Source organism: Saccostrea cucullata, unplaced genomic scaffold, assembly GCF_032062105.1.
Source record: "Saccostrea cucullata isolate Sc308-1 unplaced genomic scaffold, CSIRO_AGI_Scuc_v1 ctg16194, whole genome shotgun sequence".
In the NCBI taxonomy this organism is placed as follows: domain Eukaryota; kingdom Metazoa; phylum Mollusca; class Bivalvia; order Ostreida; family Ostreidae; genus Saccostrea; species Saccostrea cuccullata.
Genome location: NW_026924396.1, coordinates 1 through 17,322, shown reverse-complemented (window position 1 = coordinate 17,322; position 17,322 = coordinate 1). Strand labels below are relative to the sequence as shown.

The window sequence follows — 17,322 nt, the reverse complement described above, 5'->3', positions numbered from 1 at the left end:
AAAGCACTTATGCAAGTAACAAGACACTTTTTAAAAATAGTTTTCACTTATTTTTGAGCCAATAGAAAAAAATGAAATTGAATTCAGTGACAAACCTGGTGGTATTTATCGCCACCTATAGTCTGAGCAGCCAAGTCCTGTAACTCTTGTGAGGAGTCAGCACCAGGGGAGATAATAATCAGAATAGGCTCGGATGGCAAAGTCTCTGTCTCTTGAGATTCACAGAAGAGGGAGAAAGCTCCTTGATTCCTGGAGTATAAAATTAGAAATATTTTATGACTATCTTAGTAAGCTAAACTGTTAAGTCAAAGGGAGATAAAAGATATGAAATATGAAAATTGGATGAAAAAAAATTATGAGTAAAGATTTATAATACTGTAGATTACTAAATTTTCACCACTCCTTATTTTTGCGAGATAGTCATTGACTCTTGATTAGCAGGACAAAATTTTCACGAATTGTGTTTATTGCTCTACTTAATCTCAATGAATACTATTATATGTGAGAATTAAATTTTTGCAAGCACATCGTCTTTCGTAATTACGCGAAAATAAAGATATACAGTAATGGATATCTAAGTCTGCAAACTAATGCAACCAGAGTTACTTTTTACTTCATTTACCTTAAGGCATTCACATAAGAACTATGTACAAGATCTTCACCAAATTTTGTAGAAAGAATTGTGCAGGAACTGGTAATTTGCTCATTCTTTACACAGCAGCATGTACCTAACTCAAAAAGATGCTAACCTAAAGCCTTGCAGGCAAACAGTCCCATGGCAGTCTGTAGGCTGTCTGGCCTGACTGCCTGGACTACAAGTAACTGCTGGAATAGAGTGACTCGCTTCTCAATCACTGAGGGGAACTCCTTCTCACACTCGTTCCTACGGGAGAAGTTAGACCAGAGAGACCCATCATCAAAGTTCAGCACCTGGTACAACTTTGGGAAATTGTTCTGCAACAAACATTTACATTATTTTTTAAATAAGAACTGTGTTTTGAGAATCCCCCTTCCCACTCTAATTGAGGTCAGAAAATTAAACTTGACAGGTTGCTTTCGTTCTGGACAAATTTGCTTAAGAAACTAACTCAAGAGAGAGAAAAAAATTCTAATGCTTCATTTTCTAGTGAAAAGAAAACAGAAGCTTGCTCAACAAAGCCAACATCTCCGTTGAAGGGATAAAGAATTTTGGAGAGTCCTTGTGAATATTCATTCCGTTGAAAAGGCCTCTAGTTTACCTTGAGATTGGTGACAGCAGTGTGCCTCTCTTGATCAAGCCAGGAGGGTAATCCCCGCCCTCTCTCCGACTTCACATCAGACACCAGGATTCCTGTGAAACCCTCCCAGTCCTGACAAACAGTCAACAAATCAAAGTACTCTGAAGTACAGAGAGCCGGGCTTATTTACAGAGTAGAATGAATTTCTTACATGAAACATACATTTATATTCTGATGAAAAAAATTATTTTAAAACTATCAATATAAATGATAAGACACTGACAGTGAGTTTTTCAATCCTAATACCACGGTCCAATTTTGTCAGAATCAGAATTAATCTGGTACAGTAGCTGAATGTAAACAAACAGGCCAGTCTGGTTCCCTCTCCTGCTTTACCTGGTATGTGTATAGAGAACTACAATAACACTGATTATCAAAAATCCTTAGGCTAATGAACTATGTTCTTTGACTTAGAACTAAAGTTTTCAAAGTCATTACTACTTAAGTTTTATAAAGATAAAACTTCGTTTTACTTTTGTTGCTTTATTTAGCGTTTGTATTATCTCAAAAGCGGTTGAGAGCAAGAACTATATTTTTACTCGTAACTTTAAAATGGCGACTATGGGGTTGACTTCCTGCCTTGAACAGGATGACATTAGCCGGCAATTGCTCTTTGAGCAATAAGCCCATCTAAAAAATCAACATTTTTACAGAACATTTCGAATATTCCATTTTTAACAAATATTTTTGCGACAAATAGAGAGTTTCCTCTTATTTTGAACATTGCTTAAAGCTAAATTATAAATGTACATACGTTTTATTCAAACATCTCTGGTCTCATTCCATGCACCATGTGAAGGGCAAACATGAGTTGATCTGCTTTGAACAGAGAGCGGCAGACGTATTCATACACCAGATTCTGTAGTCTCTGAGTCAGGGCTTGGATTCTGTGGTCAGTCCCACTGCCGTCCTGTAAATGTAGCTTAATCAGCTACACCTCTGAATACTTTTTCTGAACTCTAATAAAAGCGTAATATTTAGAATTGATACAAATAATATACATGTATAGAAAAAAATTATATGAAAATTCTATTTTTAAAAATGTCAGAAGCAAAGAAAAATTGATTGAGAGAAAATTTAAGATATAAGCTGAAATATTACTTGTTTGGTCTTGAGAGCTTTCTGGAAGATTCTAAGGAAGGCAGCCAGACTGAATCTGTACATGTTGTTGATTTTGGCCAAGTCACTGGTGACAAAGTAGATCCTACTACCACTCTCTGCTAGAGGCAGGTAGGTCTTTCTCTCCTAAAATAAAATGATCAATAAATCATAAATTATTGTTTTACAGGAGAAATTGATATCGGTAATACATGAGGAAATGTGTTTCACTTGATTTTCCAAAATAAATTAATTCACATGAAAAGGACACAAAATGGGTACATTGGGCCAAAATAAAAAATAGCTTTGTTTCCCCTAACGCGACCGACCCAATTAAATCCCGTCGACTGAAAAGATCTTTTAGTTAAGATGATTCAAATTTTTTTTTATTGTCAACCAAGTTTTATAATATACAATTTCATCAAAATCAGTTTTTATCAGAACAGCCGACATTGTTCTACTGTGATTTTCAAGCATTTGATGGAAACAAAATAGCGCCCAGATGTGATTACATAGAAGTAGTTCTTCATAAAACACAGCGATGTCTCAATCTTATGCCTTTAGCTAACTAGAATTCTTCACTCTTTAAACAATTTGAATAAATTTTCGAAAGAACGTTAAACAACGAACAAACAATACTGTCTGTTGAATTTCAGGTACGTAATACATGGAAAGGCCAGCCTCATGAGCAGATGAGGGGCCCACCTAGTGAACACATCATTCTTTCACTGTATCTTATTTAATTTGAGTTTTGATCTAATAAACAATTCATCTATGTTCCTATGTTTACTATATGCTATCATGGAATCATAGGAGCTGTTGTAAATATGTCTGCATATTCATCCTAATAAATATTATTCAGTTGTACTTTTTCATGCCTTTATTTAAGGGTTAAATATCATGACTATGACATTGTTTTATAACCCTAGCATTTTAATCATTTGTAGATTCGGTTTGGTTCATTTAAATATTGTTTAAATACTCTTTCCAAATAGTTTTAAAATCATAAGTTAGCTTCCTGAGACGTCCAGTGTATTTTTTCTTTAATTAGACCCTTGAAGATTGGTTGTTTCTTTGCTTTTAATCCCTTCGAGATTTGTTGGGACGACATTTGAACATTTCCCCATTGCTCCAAATTTAGACGTACTATGCACTTTTTTGCCATTAAGCAGTGGGGATCTTTTTGAACCAGCATACAACACCGCATCTGCGACACTGGAATAAGTTTTTATGGTCCCTTTTGAAGGACCGTTTTCAATGTTCCTCATTGGTATTTGAACCTGCGACTTAAAATTAGCAACTTACGTCTTAACTCCAAAGCAAAATGCTCTGTTTTTGGTTTTTGGTTCCTCCTCCTTGTTTAAAAACTCTGGCGTGAGATATTTCATAAGTTCATCTAAATTACAGTTGTGAATTAATTATTAATCGTAAATATTGCTTTTAAATGGCATATGTATGATACTTAGCATTTTGTTCACAATCGCTTTCTTTCGTACTTTTCTTATTTATAAATATAATTTTCCATTAAATTTTAGAATGTATTTTCAAAGCTTATACTGTCAGAAAATAAAATTGTTTACCATGAAAAATTGTGTGTGATAAAAAAAATTAATCCTATGTTCTTTCCGAAATTTACATAAACCAACTTGCAAATTTAGGGAAAAATCCAGAAATAAGGTATTCAAGAAGGGAAAAGCAAAGATATTTTTTATTCCGGCCTTGTCAGATGTATTTTACTGAAAAAAAGAGTGAAATTTACATGAAAAATTGTCCTCTATAGAGAAAAACAAATAGTTCCATTTAACACCAGAGGGAAAATTTGTTTGCTTACCTGTGTATGGAATGCAGATAATCTGAGCTTTCGTTGCATTAAAAAATTATAGCCTTTTTAAATTACAAAATTGTTTATAATATGTATGATTAATTTTAATGAATATACAATAACAAAATCATGTTCCTGTTTTACTGCTTTATTGGGACGAAAATCATGTTGTTTAAATGTGTACGGAGGTTTGTGGAATAGCCCCATTTATAGCTATAAAATCCCAATTCGTCAGCAACTTTATGCAATTTACAGTGTTTTTATAGCAAAAGACGACACATCGATATGGTTTAAACAAGTATTTCATTCTACAGCCAAACATGCATTTGAATTGTTCGGGTTATATACAGGGGTGTGCAATTAGAAAAATCAATAACTAGCCCACGGGCTATTGGCAGCTATAAAGTTACTAGCCCCAATGAAAAGTTACTAGCCCAAATACATGAAATATAGGTGCAAAAATTAAAATAAATAAACTATTTGTTGAAAAGAAATTAATTGTTGAAAAAGTCAGGGTACTGAGGTCATTCTTTTTAAAATTAAAGTTTAATTCTCATTATGAAATTAAATCATGTATAAATTATAATGAAAGAAGATTAAAATGAATTTAAATAATTAAATTATCTTCCCTTTTTCTGAACATTGCACTAGCTCTTTTAGAATGAAATTTAATTCATTTTGTTTTCACCTTAAATCATTAAATACACTATAAATATATTTTATGTGAGTCATAAAACACTTATCTTTCAGTTGATTGAGTGATCGTATAATAACTTAATGAGATATCTGCATTTATTTACCATAAACAAAAGAATAGAGGAAATTCGGATTAGGAAAAAACGATCGTTTTTGGAAGTAAATAAGTCAGGTAGTGCTGCAAAACAGATAAGATTATGGAGATTTATTGAGAGTAGGAGCATGTTGTCAGAAAAATTTTCACTGGTTGGGAATTTGATAGCAAAAACGAGTGAAAATACAGGTTGTGCTTTTCATGTTTTGCGTCTGTAGTTATAATTTTAACTAGCCCAACGGGCTACCTCCATGCAGAAAATCACTAGCCCGATCCCAAAAAATGGTAGCCCCGGGCGTCGGGCGATGGTAATTGCACACCCCTGATATACATGTTTCTGATCTGATAATTTTTTGATGACGTTCGTGATTTATTGGAGAATAATGTCCGCAGCATTTCTTTAATCTGGGAAATAATCCTGGTAGTATTCATGTTAAAATCTTTGTTTTACAAAACAAGAAATCTGTGAGCGAATGCTCATTAGTAATACCCTCGCTCTGATATGAATGTACGCTTTTATGTGAATAATTATACACATGTTCAGAATAAAATAAAACAGAATGTAAATGAGACATCAAAAAATATTAAACAATAAACAAAGAGTGTGTTAAAATTTCAATTGCACCATATGGCTGCAATAAATAGTTGCTGAGAAAATTGCGACGAAAATTTGTCCTGGGCACAGACAGACACACGGGTAAAATGGAGGTCGACATCGGATTCCAACAACAAGAGGCCCATGGGCCACATCGCTCACCTGAGCACTAAGGGTAGGAAAAAGTAGAAAATGGCTTTTTATTGTAAGTTTAAATCCAAAAGTAGTTCCATGACCAATCATGGATTTGCTATTTTTTAGAAAATGATTTTTAAAGAATTTTCCTATATATATCTTAAAAAACTTTGGTTGGCCATTTTGGCCCCGCCCTACCCCCGGGGGTCATGATTTGAACAAACTTGAATCTACACTCTCTGAGCATGCTTCCATATAAATATGATGAATTATGGCTTTGTCATTCTTGAGAAGAAGACTTTAAAAGAATTTTCCTATATATTTCTATGTAAAACTTTGGTCGGCCATTTTGGCCCCGCCCTACCCCCGGGGGTCATGATTTGAACAAACTTGAATCTATACTACCTGAACATGCTTCCATATAAATATGATGAATTATGGCTTTGTCATTCTTGAGAAGAAGATTTTTAAAGAATTTTCCTATATATTTCTATGTTAAACTTTGGTCGGCCATTTTGGCCCTGCCCTACCCCTGGGGGTCATGATTTGAACAAACTTGAATCTACACTACCTGAGGATGTCTCCCCATAAGTTTCATCTTTCCTGGCACATTTATTTGGTTCTTGAGAAGAAGATTTTTTAAATATGCCACCAAATTTTCATTAATTCCCAATTATCTCCCCTTGAATGTGGGCGTGGCCCTTCATTTGAACAAACCTGAATTCCCTTCACCCAAGGATACTTTGTGGCAAGTTTGGTTGAAATTGGCCCAGCGGTTCTTGAGAAGAAGTCGAAAATGTGAAAAGTTTACAGACAGACGGACAGACAGATGGACACCGGACAAAATGTGATCAGAAAAGCTCACTTGAGCTTTCAGCTCAGGTGAGCTAAAAATGAATCCCACCATATGGCATGTTTCAGCAAATATTTGTTAAAATTTGAAGCATCTGCAATGAGTAGTTGCTGAGAAAACTGTGACGAAAATTTGTTATATGTAAAACTTGGGTCAGCCATTTTGGCCCCACCCTTGCCCCGGGGGTCATGAATTGAACAAACTTGAATCTGCATTACATGAGGATGATTCCACATGAGTTTCATCTTTCCTGGCCCAGTGGTTCTGGAGAAGAAGATTTTAAAAGGTTTCCCTATATATCCCTATGTGAAAAATGGGTCGGCCATTTTGGCCCCACCCTAGCCCCGGGGGTCATGATTTTAACAAACTTGAATCTACACTACCTGAGGATGATTCCACATGAGTTTCATCTTTCCTGGCCCACTGGTTCTGGAGAAGAAGATTTTTAAAGAATATTCCTATATATTCCTATGTAAAGCTTGGGTCGGCCATTTTGGTCCCACCCTTGCCCCGGGGGTCATGATTTGAACAAACTTGAATCTGCACTACCTGAGGATGATTCCACATGAGTTTCATCGTTCCTGGCCCAGTGGTTCTGGAGAAGAAAATTTTTAAAGATTTTTCCTATATATTCCTATGTAAAACAAGGGTCGGCCATTTCGGCCCCGCCCTTGCCCCAGGGGTCATGATTTGAACAAACTTGAATCTGCACTACCTGAGGATGATTCCATATGAGTTTCATCTTTCCTGGCCCAGTGGTTCTGGAGAAGAAGATTTTTAAAGATTTTTCCTATATATTCCTATGTAAAACTTGGGTCGGCCATTTTGGCCCCACCCTTGCCCCGGGGGTCATGATTTGAACAAACTTGAATCTACACTACCTGAGGATGCTTCCACTTGAGTTTCATCTTGCCTGGCCCAGCGGTTCTGGAGAAGAAGATTTTTTTAAAATGCCATTAATTTTTAACAAATTCATGATTATCTCCCCTTGGAAAAGGGCGTGGCCCTTCATTTGAACAAACTTGAATCCCCTTCACCCAAGGATACTTTCTGCCAAGTTTGGTTGAAATTGGCCAATGGGTTCTTGAGAAGAAGATGAAAATGTGAACAGTTTACGACGACGACAACAACGACAACGACAACGACTACAACGACGACAGACAACGGACAAATTTTGATCAGAAAAGCCCACTTGAGCCTTCGGCTCAAGTGAGCTAAAAACCTGAGGTACTCTGAATAAAAAATACAGAGATGTTCTGGAAAGGTGTAAAAGTGTGTGATAAGGGTGAAATAAGGGTGCTGATACAGGGTGAATACACTGTGTAATACAGGTCTTCATATCAGGGATGCAAAATACATGTATTATAATTTAACACAAATATATACAATAAAAGCCCTATTACTAACTGTTCAGAAGTAATGGCCAATCTAATTTTTTGACAGTGCTTCGAACTCTCAGGTCAAGGTCGGAGAGCATTTTTCTATATTTTAATGAATTACCTTCTCAGCTCTGACTGTCAAGTAATGATTCTTCCAAGACACAATGCTTGCAGTTTCCCCTTGGAGCCTCTACAATAAACATTTCAGACTAATAATATTTTTTTTTATTAATTATCACGCCTCTGTAGTTCATATTTTCAACATTTCCATACCTAAAAGTCTTTGACTTTGACAATTTTTTAAAGTCAATGTTCAATGAACTATGAGAAAATTCAAAGTCTTCGTAAAACTGCATTCGTTTCCTATTTATATCGTCCATCAACATTTATTTGTCAGACTTTAGTAGCCGAAATTGTATTGAATTTCACTGACTGACTGAGGATATCAACTTCGTTTTTTTTTTTTTTTTTCAATATTGGCTTAAAATCCGACCAGTCTGATTTTTTGATAATATCTATCTGGGTATGAAATACTATTTCTTTTCAAATATTTTTATTTTACTTTGTCAAAATAGTTTTCAATTCACCTGTAACAATCCTCGCTCAAACTTTTGACTGTTGTTTGCTCTTTGTTTCCCGCGCTTGCAGTATAAATGGTGTTAGTCACTTCGATCCCGATGCAATTTAGGAGTAATTCAAGATAAGATTATGGCAGGGGTATATAAAAAAAAAACCATGGTGCATGTTAAATTCAACGAATACAAATGATTCCCCATGTCTTTCTCGCAAAATGCTTTTGGCAAAATAGATATTTCTTTTTTTCTTCAAATATTTATTTTTGTGGATGTGTTAATAACGGACCGATATCATGGATATGTCAATACCATATCATGTACAGATCCCTGATTATCATTTTAAAACAGTAAATTTTAATTTTGTACAGTGAAAAAGTACGTCAATATCACGCAAGGATCCAACATTTTCGTTTCAAACCGGCGATAGAGCGGTCGGTCCAAAGTATTTAACTAAAATAAAAATATATGGGAATATATACTTGGAATTTGTTGACAAGAAAAAAAACCCACAGATGTCGAACCCTGTAAAACAGCTTTCGGCGATAGTAATATCTAGTGCATAATTTTAACTTAGTCAAGATTAGAAAAACATGCCGGACACCCAAATCACAAGATTATAAAGTTTAGCGTTGTTAATCTATCTTGTAAAATACTCACCTCTGTTGGCCGACATGCTTCTCTACTTCAGTACTTGAATTAGAACTCACAAATGCTATGGACACGAAAACCAGAGACTCAGTCTCAAGTGTTTTGCATCGAACATTCCCTTGGTGAAGCTATTTTAGGTCTAGTAGCTCAGAAGCGCTCGTGCATGAATTACCTGAACAGTTACTGAGAGACTCTAGTCTCTATACATGCACACAAATCTCGTGCTACTCACATTGATTTCAGTGTTAGCTTGTGGAGCGGATCCAGGAATTTTTCCAGTGGGTATCCACCCAAGTTACAAAAATATCCAATCCCATAAACTTCTTGACAAGCAAAAAAAAGTTCAACTTCCACAAATGTTGAAAACCTATTTCTTGTGTGAGGTGGGGGATCGTTGGTTTATAAATCTTTATAAAGTCTTTTCATATCAACTTAACACAAATCTGTTTTTGAAGGGGATCGGCGTTTTCTAAGGGGGGAGGGTACTTTTAGTTGGGTTGGTATATTTACGTTTGATAACATTTACAAATTACAGGGGGTCCTGACACTCAATCCCCCCCCCTAGATCCGCGCATGGCTTGATAATACGCCCCAGTTCTGTGTATAGAATGTGTAGAATTTACAAAACTTATAACCACCTAAAGGCCTCGGTCGTTCTGTCTCTCATCTTTTTTTTTATCATCATTTATTGTTGTTTTTTTTAAATGATTTTACATAAAGATCACATGAGAGAGAGAGAGAGAGAGAGAGAGAGAGAGAGAGAGAGAGAGAGACATTAAATTCTTTCATAACACCCAGGCCTCATCAAATTTTTCTTATTCATAGTTTTTCTTATATATTAGATATTAATTTCAGGTCAACCTTATATAATAATCAATTTTTTTTCTGTATAATACTTTAAGAAATCCATTTTCTTTAGGGGAATAGTGTATCAGAATTCCTTGGCTAGCGAGCACGCAAGTGCGGGAAACCGAATTTTTGCCACCGTTGACTGATCAATTATTTAAATAAAATACAATGTACATTAGCTTTTACTTTCTAAGGACAGTTAATATGAATTTATAGCAGGAAGAAATTGCACACAATTCCACATAAAGTTTGGGAAAGAAATGGACCTTCTTTCTACCTTTTCTTCTTTTTATGCCCCCGTATTATGCCCCCGTAAACGGAGTTTCGGGGGCATATAGTTTTTGTCGTGTCCGTCTGTCTGTCTGTCTGTCTCTCTGTTTGTCTGTTTGTCCGCAAAAACTTTAACATTGTCCATAACTTTTGATTTAGGGGATCTGTGACTTTAATATTTCACATGTGTATTCCTTGTGAAAAGACCTTTCTTTGGATACCACCAAATTTGACCTTTTGACCTTGACCTTGGAATTTGACCCACTTTTACACAAAAAATTCAAAGTGTTACTTTGGCCATAACTTTTGAACAACAGATACCAGAACATTTATACTTCACATATATATTTTTTTTGAAAGAGCATTCATCGGATACCAATAACCTTGACCTTTTGACCTTGACCTTGGAGATTTCCGGACTTAAAAAAAACATTAACGTTTGAAGAGTAAGGGCTAGGGCTTTCATACTTCACTTATGTAATTCTTGTTACAAGACCTTTCATTCAATACCAATAACCTTGACCGTCTGACCTTGATCTTGGAGTTTTACATACTATAATTTTTTTTAACCTTTGCCATAAATTTTGAATAGTTAGGGCTAGGGCTTCCATACTTAAAATATGTGATCTTTGTGGAAATACCTTTTCATTGGATACCAATAACCTTGACCTTATGACTTTGATCTTGAAGATTTATGTACTTATGAAAAAACTTTAGCCTGGCCATAACTTGGGAACAGATGGTGATAGGGCTTTCATGTTTTACAATTGTATTTCCAGTTAGTAGACCCTACTTTGGGTACCAAAATATTAACTTTGCATCTAAGAAAAGTTTAATCTTCACTATGTTGCCATACGGGGGCATCAGTGTTTCACAAACACATCTTGTTTTTAATTTGAAAAAAAAAATAGTTTTTCATCTTTGACGGTAAATCTCTTTACATGTTAGCATTTTCATACACGCATGTATTTTGATACCTGATGTACTTTTATTACGTATTACATTTTTGTCCCCCGCTTTCGCGAAAGCGAGGGGACATTAAATCTCATTTGTCTGTCCGTCAGTCTGTAAGTCTGTCAGTCTGTCCGTAACAAAAACTTTAACCTTGCCCATAACTTTTGATTTAGTGGAGCTATGACTTTCATATTACACATGTGTATTCCTTGTGACAAGCCTTTCTTTGGGTACTACCAAATTTGACCTTTTGACCTTGACCTTGGAGTTTAACCCACTTTTACACAAAAATTCTAAACTTTTACTTTGGCCATAACTTTTGAATTGTAAGTACTAGGACTTTCATATTTCACATACGTATTCCTTGTGGCAAGACATTTCTTTGGATACCAACAACCTTGACCTATTGACCTTGACCTAGGAGATTAACGTACTAAAGAAAAAACTTTAACCTTGACCATAACTTTTGAACGGTGAGGACTAAGGCTTTCGTACTTTCATATGTACCTTCCATTGGATACCAACAACTTTTACCCTTTGACATTGACCTTGGAGTTTTAACTACTTTTTAAACTTTAACCTTGGTAACAACTTTTAAACAGTAAATACTAGGACGTTTATTTTTCACATATGTATTCTCTGAGTCAAGACCTTTCATTGGATACCAACATTCTTTACCTTTTGACCTTGACCTTTGAGATTTACGAACTTATGAATAAACTTTAACCTTGACCATAACTTTTTAACGGTGAGAGCTAGGGCTTTCGTACTTCACATATGTAATTCTTGTGAGAAGACCTTTCATTGGATACCAACAACTTTCACCCTTTGACCTTGACATTGGAGTTTTAACTACTTTTAAAAAAATTTAACTTTGGTCACAACTTTTGAACGATAGATACTAGGACTTTCATATTTCATATATATATTTTTGTGGCAGGAGCTTTAATTGGATATCAACAACTTTGACCTTGACCGTAAAGATTTACTTACTTATGAATAAACTTTAACCTTGACCATAACTTTTGAACGGTAAGGGCTAGGACTTTCATACATCACATACGTAATCCTTGTGAGAAGACCTTTCATTGGATATCAACAACTTTGACCCTTTGATCTTGACCTTGGAGTTGACGTACTTTAAAAAACTTTCTCTTTGGCCATAAGTTTTTAACGGTCAAGGTTAGGGTTTTCATCCTTCAAAAAAATCAACTTCAATGATAATTTCTAAATAAATGACATATGATAGGGTTTTCATATTAGACACAATATGTTATAAAAAAATAACATCTCACTCACAAAGACACCGAAAGCGGGGGACCACAATTTTTTGAATTTGCTTGTGAGTACACTATTATCATTTTCCCCAGGGATGAAAAAAGCGAATGTGTACATTTTACTGGATGTTTTGGCATATTTTAAAGGTTTTTATTGTTATTTATAACTTTTTAAAGGTTTTTATTACCCTGTTTATAGGCCTCATATGTTAATGCCTTCGTTATCAAAGATTCAGGGGTACTGTATACAGGAAAATTTTCTCCCCCGTTTTATTTTCGCCCCTTTCGCCCTACCCTCATTAGGGCGAATTTAAAACGGGGCGAATTCAAAATATTCAGTATAATTTCTTAAACAAAACTCACGAATGGGCGAATTTAAAACGGGACAAATTTGTTTTACAGTATGAAAAGGCGAAAATAACACGGGGCGAAAATAACCCTGTATACAGTATATGATTTTGCCTTGTCCGTCCGTCTGTCTGTCTGTCATTTTGTTTGTCCGCAAAAACTTTAACCTTGCCAATAACTTTTGAGTAACTTTCTTCGCCTACCAACAAATTTGACCTTTACCTTGGAATTTGACCCATTTTCCAAAAAAAAAAAACAAGAACTTTTAACTTTTGCCATCTTAAATACAGTTGATGCTAATTAAGGCTTTCATACATCAAATGTGTATTTAATCTATTTATTGTGAAAAGATGTTTCAATAGATGTAAATATTAATTCAACATTGACTTTTTGACCATGACCTTAAAGTTTGAACAATTTTAAATAACTTAAACTTTGTCCATAAATTTTGAACAGTTATAGCACTAGGGCTTTTATAATTCACAGTTGACATATATTCCCCGTGACAAGACTTTGGCCTTTTGAATAGTTGGTGCTGGGGTTTTCATATTTTACTCGTATTTCTAATAACAATTTCTTTCCCTGGATACCACAAATTTATTTTGGCCTACTTCTAAAAAACTTTGAACATGGTCACAACTCAAAAAAGGTTAGTTCTAGAGCTTTAAAATTACAAAAATATATTCATTGAAATAAGTCCTATGTCTGGATACATGTAACAACATTTTTATGCTCTTGACCTTGAAGTTAGACTTGCATTTGAGAAACTTCAACGCTCGCTATTAGTTGCCTTGCGGGGGCATCAATGTTTCACAAACACATCTTGTTACACCGCCGTAATCGAAGATTTGGGGGCTAATACTGTTTGCCTTGTCCGTCCGTCTGTCTATTTGTCCTCAACAACGTTAACCTTACTCATAACTGTTTGGTGGTTAGAGCTATCGCGTTCACATTTCACAGATATATTACCTGTTGCAAGACCCTTCTTTTGGTACCACCAAATTTGACCTGCTCTTGATCTTGAAGTTTGACCCACGTTTACTAAAAATTTTCAAAATTTTCCTTGTTCATAACTTCTAAACAGTTGTCTTTCATACTTCATATGCCTTTAATGGGCCTTAACACTCTCCCCAATAAAATATTAAAAGTTTTAGGAGCAGGCACGTAGCAACCGGGGGGGGGGGGGCAGGGGGGGACTTTTTTTCCGAACATTACCTTTACTATAGAAAATGTTCATAGAAAGGATGGTTGGCCCCCCACTTTATACCATGGTATAGTGATATCAAGGAATTCTGGGATAAAAATTGGAAGTTAAAGTAAGTTCGCTTTGAAAAAGTTGGCCAATACCCCCCCCCCCCCCCCACCCCCACCCCCACCCCCCAAGAAATCGGATTTTCAAGTTTGGGCAACTTTTAATTTTCCGTTTTTTTTTTTTTTTTTTTTTTTTTTTTTTTTTTTGACTTGTAAACTTTTTCAGGTAAGTAAAAAAAAAAATTCAGGTTGGCCCCCCCCCCACTTTCAAAAACGATGCTACGTGCCTGAGGAGGCAAGTCAAAGATTAAAGCTGTATTTTTTTTAGCTTAGATTATATTGCCACAATTAAAAGAGTAGGTGTACTAGTACGTGCCTGGCATTATTTTTTTTGTTCTATATCGCACCTTTACGGAAGCCCAATAGTGCAAACCAAAAATAAATAAAGAAAAACGAAATTATTAAATAAAGAAAAACGAAATTATTAAATAAAGAAAAACGAAATTATTAAATAAAGAGAAACGAAATTATTAAATAAAGAAAAACGAAATTAATATATAAAGAAAAACGAAATTATTAAATAAAGGAAAACGAAATTAATATATAAAGAGAAACGAAATTATTAAATGAAGAAAAACGAAATTATTAAATAAAGAGAAACGAAGTTAATATATAAAGAAAAACGAAATTATTAAATAAAGAGAAACGAAATTATCAAATAAAGAAAAACCAAATTATTAAATATATCATTTGGTTTTTCTTTATTTAATAATTTGGTTTTTCTTTATTTAATAATTTCGTTTTTCTTTATATATTAATTTGGTTTTTCTTTATTTAATAATTTCGTTTCTCTTTATATATTAATTTCGTTTTTCAAGTAGAAAACTGAAACTAAAATACGGAATTTACAGATGTGCATGATAAGGGCCTTAACCCATAAATCATTAGCGCACGCGTCTGTTAGACCTGATTTTGTTTGCCTTTGCACTCACCGACTCCCACATCGAATACACAACCATTACAATAATGTTTCAAAGAAAGTGCACGTGACTCTCATCAGCCACGTACCTCAAATCACTTGACTCGACACTAATCTAGTGTTTCGGCGGTGTGATATATACGAGGTTTAAGATTTTGATATTTTAATTAGCTGCAAATCCGCCATCATCAGGAGCCTATATCTGCACATCTGTTATACAGATTATTAAATTAGTTAGAAAACTAGAGGAGCATATAACTCAGATTTTTAATGACACAATAGGTTATTCTTGGAGGATTGTATTGCAATCCTTATATATTTCTTAGAATATGCCGGTACTTTAATAATTTTATACATCGGTTTTATTAGCGAATATCGCATACAGAATGGGGTTTCTGACTTAGACCCCATCGCATATTCAGTTATTTCTTTGTACATGAATGGTTAACATTTAGTATCTTATAGTAATATGCTTAGATTTGTGTTTTTATCATGCATTAACATGATTAATGTGAACTTTAACCAGTCTGATAATTTGGCCAGTAATTCGGTGAGATGTTGACTTTAACAATTGATTTAATAACATTAGCTTTCTTAAACACTGAAAGAAAAACCTAGTGAATTTAACTAGTATGCCTCGTAAAGCGTTGGTCGTGATTAGTAAACTTTCATTTTACTGGTTAAGATAGTGAGTTGTGGAGCGGGGGTCGTATAGATACTTAGATACCTAGTGAAAGTTACTTATATCAATTCTAAATTTACTAATCTTATCTAGTAAATATACCAATATCTGGTAAAACTACTTTTAAGGTAGTGATTGTATGGACAGTAAATTTACTAGTTTTCTTCGTGACTTTAACTAGTTATTTTTTTACAGTGAACCCTCTGCTCGAAAGGTCTAATGATCAGCAAATAATGAATCTTGACACGCAAATAATGACTTTGGAAATGAAATATTAAAGAGATTATCCTAATAAATTGCACAAATATTTAAGATAAACATGAAGGTTAAGATTCCGTTGTTATGTACTGTTGAATTTCTAACATTTAGGAAATCCCCATGGCTTTACAGTACATGCATTAGAAAATGCCGTAAAATAATACGTTACCGATCTGTCTTTGTGGGTTTGTTTGATATTGTAAGAATATGTTTAAAGAGAACAAGTGAAAAAAATTAAACAAGTCAAAGTGGTTACAATAAGTAGATTTTAATGATTGCTCACTGTATAAGAAATAAAGCAAAACACTTCTGATTTCCTGGTCTTAATAAATGTCAGATTCTCAATCTGTACTATTTATAAGTCAGTGGTACTTTATGACTACTATAGAACTTGATTTCCCATATTCTAAATGACAAACTCTCAATCTGTATTTATAAGTCAGTGATATTTGTGAACAAACAATGCACACACTTGCATAAAACAAATCCCTCAAAGTAATCAAACAAGAAACATATTGACGCAAGCGTCAAAAATCGGCCGCAACCAATTAATTCTTTCAAACAATAAATTAGAAACTGAATTCTTATATCCCTGTGACATTAAACATTTGAATGCGACATCCCAGGATTTTCTTCAGTACATAATACATGTACATTGCTACATGTAAAATGTATTTAAGCAACTTACTCATAGCCTTCTGTGTCCCCGCACTCAGTAAGTTTATAAACGAACTCTCGCGGAAGTTTGTATTTAAGTAGTTTTAACACTTAACCATTAAAACTAACGTTTAAACTTCAATCGCAACTTCTCGGGCCTTTCCGACTAGCGGAAAACCGACCTCGAATGTACTAGGAAGACGCCATTACAACTCCCCCTTTTCACGATCTTTGAAATAAATGCATAGAGACCTTTCATCTGTGGAATATGGAGTTTAACTTTATACAATGTAATGATATTACTTCGAATATACTATAGAAGGGACTTCAAAATCTGTCTATCCTATATTTGGATCCGGGCCACAATTAAAGGGTGAAGGTCAAATGGCTAAAACGTAGCACATGTAGGAAATTCATATGCCTCCCTTTCAATGATAAAAATAAAAATAGCTCACATGTTTTAGATACTTTTGGGGTATAGAATAAAAGTAGAGTGTCTAAAGTTTACAATGATATGCAGCAAGGTGCATTTCAAGCAAAAATTATGCCTAGAAATATGAATTGAAAAGAGCATTCATTTGGTTTGTTTACACTTTTTTTGCCAAGCGAGAGCTATCCCGAGGTC

At 34.5% G+C, this 17,322-nt stretch overlaps 1 long non-coding RNA gene across 1 annotated transcript; it reads right to left on the bottom strand.

Moving 5' to 3' along the window:
• Positions 1–778: 778 nt before the first annotated feature.
• Positions 779–2,518, bottom strand: LOC134266359 (uncharacterized). The gene is made up of 4 exons (XR_009991959.1): positions 2,379–2,518; positions 2,032–2,187; positions 1,239–1,349; positions 779–954 (listed from the first exon to the last, which is right to left on the bottom strand). It is a non-coding gene; the product is annotated as an uncharacterized LOC134266359 (long non-coding RNA).
• Between the last annotated feature and the right edge of the window lie 14,804 nt (positions 2,519–17,322).